This window comes from Procambarus clarkii, chromosome 35 (genome assembly GCF_040958095.1).
Source record: "Procambarus clarkii isolate CNS0578487 chromosome 35, FALCON_Pclarkii_2.0, whole genome shotgun sequence".
Taxonomy (NCBI): Eukaryota; Metazoa; Arthropoda; class Malacostraca; order Decapoda; family Cambaridae; genus Procambarus; species Procambarus clarkii.
In genome coordinates, this window is record NC_091184.1 from 13065635 (window position 1) to 13071969 (window position 6335).

The 6335-nt window shown below is 43.1% G+C and overlaps 1 long non-coding RNA gene across 1 annotated transcript in view; it reads left to right on the top strand.

Annotated features, from left to right (window-relative positions):
- The first annotated feature begins 3918 nt into the window (after positions 1-3918).
- LOC138371233 (uncharacterized) overlaps positions 3919-6335 on the top strand; it is a 4487-nt gene continuing 2070 nt past the window's right edge. Inside the window, exons 1-2 of the long non-coding RNA XR_011230352.1 lie at positions 3919-3995; positions 6184-6261. This is a non-coding gene — a long non-coding RNA (uncharacterized lncRNA). The remainder of the gene's footprint in view (positions 3996-6183; positions 6262-6335) is intronic.

Sequence of the window (6335 nt, forward strand, 5' to 3'; positions counted from 1 at the left end):
GCAAGATATATCTGAAGAACAATGAAACGATATCTTAATTATTACTAATTTATTTATTTATTTATTTATGCATATACAAGAATGTACATAAGGAATGTGAGGATACAAATATGGTAATTACAGTCTTGTAAAACCACTAGCACGCGCAGCGTTTCGGGCAGGTGAAATGTTTCAATACATAAATCCCAGTGTTCTGTTTGCCTTATTACGAACATTTATTCATTGATTTTTGTTTGTTTTAAATTCTTACTAATCATAACTCCCAGATCCCTTTCATAATTCGACTTCATAATCTCAGCACCATGCATGCATCTAGCTTATATCTTGTAACTCGATCTATCGTCATTACCTACCCTTTAAACCTTACATTTGTCAGTAGTAAACGGCCTCCCCAATCTTTTGACCATATTTCAGTACCCAATTTAGATCGTTCGATCGATCAATTTAGACCTCCTTGTATCATGTATCATCATACATGATGATAAAATGATACACACTACTGGGTATGCTGATGATATAATGATACACACTACTTGTTATGCTAACATGCAGAACACTCTTAACTCTGTATTAGTCTCATGTCAGGACTTAGGTTTAGTCATATCTCAGCAGAGGAAACAAAGATACTAAACGGGTGTCCACCCAGGCAGGGAGGAGCTGTTCACAAGATGCAACTGTATGATGGCTCCCAGCTTGACTATGTTAACAGATTCAAATACCTTAAAACTTGCCTTGTATTGTCCTTTTGTATTCAAACTCTGTCGTCAGTATAAAGAGAGGCTCCATAAGCCCTCTTGGAGATGTTGCAGGTTATCACTCAGGCTATGGTGCCAATGTTACAATTGTCAAAATGATGTACCTTGCATACATCAGATCTTTAGTGGATTATGCTGCACCTCTGCTTGCCTTGATGACTGAAAGAAAGCTTAAAGGGCTTGAAAACTTGCAGAACGAAGCCTTAAAGATAATCTTTGGATGCCCCTCGTACCACAAAGATACTTAACATGAGGAAGGAACTTAATATTCCGAGCGTTGTTTATCGTGTTACTGAAATTAACTGTCAAATTGGTATAAAAATGCTAAGGCTAGCTCATCCTAACTCTTGCACAGAAACCTTCCAGAATGTCTTTATTGAAGGTCAACATTGTTTCATGTGGCACTGTATCAAAAGCTTTGCTAAAGTCAAGGTACACAACATCACAATCCTTACCACTATCAACTGCCTCAACTATGCTGGAATAAAAAGAGAGCAAATTTGTTAAACATGAACGGCCATGTGTTGCGACTTAACCCCATTGATTCTAAATCTTTGATTCCTTTGGTATAGCCATGCCCTAATTCAGCTTAATATAGAATCCACAATATAGTGAGCCTCTATCTTTTAATCAGTCTTTTATGTGGCACTGTATCAAAAGCTTATTTTATGAGTGGGGAGTCCGTATAAACAACTGGGCCTCTACCCCCTTCAATCCGAACTATTTTCCTTGCTTCTTGCACTGAAATGTGTACAAGTCTCTAAACTGATACATTAATTGTGACTCTTTATCATCCTTAATTGCTCTCAACTCTTTAAGACATACTGTAACATGCACGTGTCTGAAGCTAGACACAAATACAACAAAATTATTAATGATAACAAGAGACTTCGAACTAGGTACCTCACAGGAAGGTGTCCTCAGTCCTACCTTATTTAATACCTTAATAAACACGCTGTTAAACTCTGTACCGAGCAAACCCAACGTCCACATCATTATAGCTATGCTGATGATATAATGATACACACCACTGGGTATGCTGATGATATAATGATACACACAACTGGGTATGCTGATGATATAATGATACACACAACTGGGTATGCCGATGATATAATGATACACACCACTGGGTATGCTGATGATATAATGATACACACAACTGGGTATGCCGATGATATAATGATACACACCACTGTGTATGCTGATGATATAATGATACACATAACTGGGTATGCCTATGATATAATGATGACACAACTGGGTATGCTGATGATATAATGATACACACAACTGGGTATGATGATGATATAGATACACACCACTGGGTATGCTGATGATATAATGATACACACCACTGGGTATGCTAACATGCAGAACATTCTTAACTCTGTATTAGACTCATGTCAGGACCTAGGTTTAATTATCTCAGCAGAGAAAACAAAGATACTAAATCGGCGCCCACCCAGGCAGGGAGGAGCTGTTCGCAAGATGCAATTGTCTGATGGCTCCCAGCTTGACTATGTAAACAGATTCAAATACCTTGGCCTTGAGGTGCCACTGTATAGTCCTGTTGTATTCAGACTCTGTCGTCAGTATAAAGAGAGGCTCCGAGCTCTCAAGGCTGTTGCAGGTTATCACTCAGGCTATGGTGCCAATGTCAGAATTGTCAAAATGATGTACCTTGCATACATCAGATCTTTAGTGGATTATGCTGCACCTCTGCTTGTTTTGATGCCTGAAAGAAAGCTTGGAGGGCTTGAAAAATTGCAGAACGAAGCCTTGAGTTGCCCTCGTACAACAAAAGATACTTAATATGAGAAAGGAACTTAATATTCCGAGCGTTGTTGATCGTGTTACTGAAATTAACTGTCAAATTAGTATTAAAATGCTTAGGCTAACTCATCCTAGTCCTTGCACAGAAGCCCTCCAGAATTTCTTTATTGAAGATCAGCATTGTTCCAAATGGATAACAAAAACTGGAACTCAACTCAGAATGTATGGGGTTCATGATTTGTACCAAGAGAAACAACAACGGCACTTTCCTGCACCGTGGGAGGTTACACCCTTTCCAGTTTTAATCCCTCCCTTTCCACCCAAGAAGCAAATTAGAAATCAGCCCAAACTTCGTCTTGAGGCAAAGCTAAACGCCTTAAGCCATATTGATGCTCTGTCCACAGAGCATTCTCTCTCTCAAATCATATACACTGATGTTCCCTACACCGCACCACGGGTGCAACTGGAAGTGCAGTTGTTCTGACAATGGGCGATGGCCTGTACTTTGAGTGGGGAGTCCGTATAAAGAATTGGGCCTCTACCTTTCAGACTGAACTATTTGCTTGCTCCTTGCACTGAAATGTGTACAAGTCTCCAAACTTGATACATTAATTGTAAGTGACTCCTTATCATCCTTAAATGCTCTCAACTCTTTAAGACATAACTGTAACATGCTCGTGTCTGAAGCTAGGCACAAATACAACAAAATTATTAAGGATGGTAACAGAGTCCATTTCATGTGGTCTCCATCTCATGTTGGCCTCCAAATGCATGATAGAGCTGATAAGTTAGATAAAGAATCTGCCTTTAAAGGAGACGTATGAGTGTAGCCTTGGATTGTCAATGAGCAATCTGAGAGCAGCAGTACACCGAGAACTTCAACAAGATCTTGTAGATCTGAGGCAAAGTGAAATTGACACCAGTAATTCCATCTATCATCATACTATCATGCAAGAGGAGCCACACATCTATGGATCATCCAATAAAATCAGCAGACTTCTAGATGTTACTACTGTTCGGCTTAAACTGTGTTTCAACTCTCTCTGGGATTTCTAATTATCTGCTGATGTAGACCTAACCAAATGTAAACTGGGTCAACAAGCACACCGTCTGTCACTATGTGATGGAGTGCCAAAAGACTTCAATTGAATTGAATTGAATTGAATTCAGAGACAATTTTATAATAAATGTTCCAGAGATGTTTAAATATTTCATTCAAAACGATCTGCTACCAGAAATCTTAGCCAAATATCCCCTATTTGCTAACTAAGATAAGTAAATGATAAGTAAATTGTCTCGCCAATTATATATACGAGGGAATGATTAAGGGTCGAGGGACGAAATGCGCATTGCTGCCCTCATCTGTGACGTCACAGCATCATTCACGCTAGTATCAACAGAGCGGCCATTTTGTCGTCAGTGCAGTCAGCGGACAGAGGACAAACGCTTCATGCAAATATTATCGTAAGTAAACACTTATATTTTATTATATTATTAGATTCTAGTGCTGGCTACAGTGCTGTGTATGTGTAGGCGAGGCCGGGCAGTGCTGGTGCATGTGGAGGCGAGGCCTGGCAGTGCTAGTGTATGTGGAGGCGAGGGGCAGTGCTGGTGTATGTGGAGGCGAGGGGCAGTGCTAGTGTATGTGGAGGCGAGGGGCAGTGCTAGTGTATGTGGAGGCGAGGCCTGGTAGTGCTAGTGTATGTGGAGGCGAGGGGCAGTGCTGGTGCATGTGGAGGCGAGGCCTGGCAGTGCTAGTGTATGTGGAGGCGAGGGGCAGTGCTGGTGTATGTGGAGGCGAGGGGCAGTGCTAGTGTATGTGGAGACGAGGCCTGGTAGTGCTAGTGTATGTGGAGGCGAGGGGCAGTGCTGGTGTATGTGGAGGCGAGGGGCAGTGCTAGTGTATGTGGAGGCGAGGCCTGGTAGTGCTAGTGTATGTGGAGGCGAGGGGCAGTGCTGGTGTATGTGGAGGCGAGGGGCAGTGCTAGTGTATGTGGAGGCGAGGCCTGGCAGTGCTAGTGTATGTGGAGGCGAGGCCTGGTAGTGCTAGTGTATGTGGAGGCGAGGGGCAGTGCTAGTGTATGTGGAGGCGAGGCCTGGTAGTGCTATAGTGTATGTGGAGGCGAGGGGCAGTGCTGGTGTATGTGGAGGCGAGGCCAGGCAGTGCTAGTGTATGTGGAGGCGAGGGGCAGTGCTGGTGTATGTGGAGGCGAGGGGCAGTGCTGGTGTATGTGGAGGCGAGGGGCAGTGCTAGTGTATGTGGAGGCGAGGGGCAGTGCTAGTGTATGTGGAGGCGAGGCCTGGTAGTGCTATAGTGTATGTGGAGGCGAGGGGCAGTGCTGGTGTATGTGGAGGCGAGGCCTGGCAGTGCTAGTGTATGTGGAGGCGAGGGGCAGTGCTGGTGTATGTGGAGGCGAGGGGCAGTGCTAGTGTATGTGGAGGCGAGGGGCAGTGCTGGTGTATGTGAAGGCGAGGCCTGGCAGTGCTAGTGTATTTGGAGGCGAGGGGCAGTGCTAGTGTATGTGGAGGCGAGGGGCAGTGCTGGTATGTGGAGGCGAGGCCTGGCAGTGCTAGTGTATGTGGAGGCGAGGGGCAGTGCTAGTGTATGTGGAGGCGAGGCCTGGCAGTGCTAGTGTATGTGGAGGCGAGGGGCAGTGCTGGTGTATGTAGAGGCGAGGCCTGGCAGTGCTAGTGTATGTGGAGGCGAGGGGCAGTGCTGGTGTATGTGGAGGTGAGGCCTGGCAGTGCTAGTGTATGTGGAGGCGAGGCCTGGCAGTGCTAGTGTATGGAACTGAGGACTCAGGCCCCAGGGCCTGGGCACAGGGGCCTGAGCACTGCTGAGGGTTAGCCAACATGAGAAGGTTGTGTTGATTGCCTGAAATTATTTAAATTGTTTAATGTATTGAGTGGCATTTTTCAAGTTACATTTTTTAAATTACTGAACTAGGTTCTAATTTTTTTAAAATTTTGCCACGAGGGGGCGAGTTTATTGGGCAGCGCCACTAATCTTGTGAGTGCACTCACCGCCATAGCAGCATGTACAACACTCTCCAATAGGAAAAAAACCCGCTGGGTTCTAGGCTAGGTTAGGCTCATCTGTAATAATTGAATTAAGCCTAGCAAAGCCTAGAACCTAGTTCAGTAATTTAAAAAATGTTATTACTTGAAAAATGCCATTCAATACATTAAACAATTTAAATATTTTCAGGCAATCAACACAACCCTCTCATGTTGGCTAACCCTCTCTCATGTTGGTCAATAATTTAATTATTTTTTATGGAGTAATCTTTGCTATATTGATAGTGCTTGTTGTGTGTCTGCAGGTGCATTCAGTGTGTGTACGATACCTGATGTTAAAAAATTATTTCTTTCTTGTTCATGCTCTCATTTAGACGTTTGGCCTCGACGAGGTTCAGTCTTGTGACTGGTCTGTGGCACGTTTTTGTTGAAAGGTAGTCTTTTCGAGACTACATTTCAAATGTAGTGTGTGTGGAGGCGTGTATGTTAGGTATTACCTAACATACACGGTCTAATATATCTATCTGTGTGAAATAGATTAAATCCATTTATTTGATATTCAGCCAATAGTTCTGTATTTTCTACATTCATCCATGTTTTGGTAAGTGCAATAATATGTATTGTTTCATTGCAGATTAGAGATTCTAGATAGTTCTAGATTTCCGAAGTACTGAAACGCGCGCCATACAGGCTTGGTGGATCTAGGTGCAAGGTAAAATTATTTACATTTACTTGTTTTTTTATTTATATGCATATATATATATGCCTAAGTTTTGAAAGTGAACA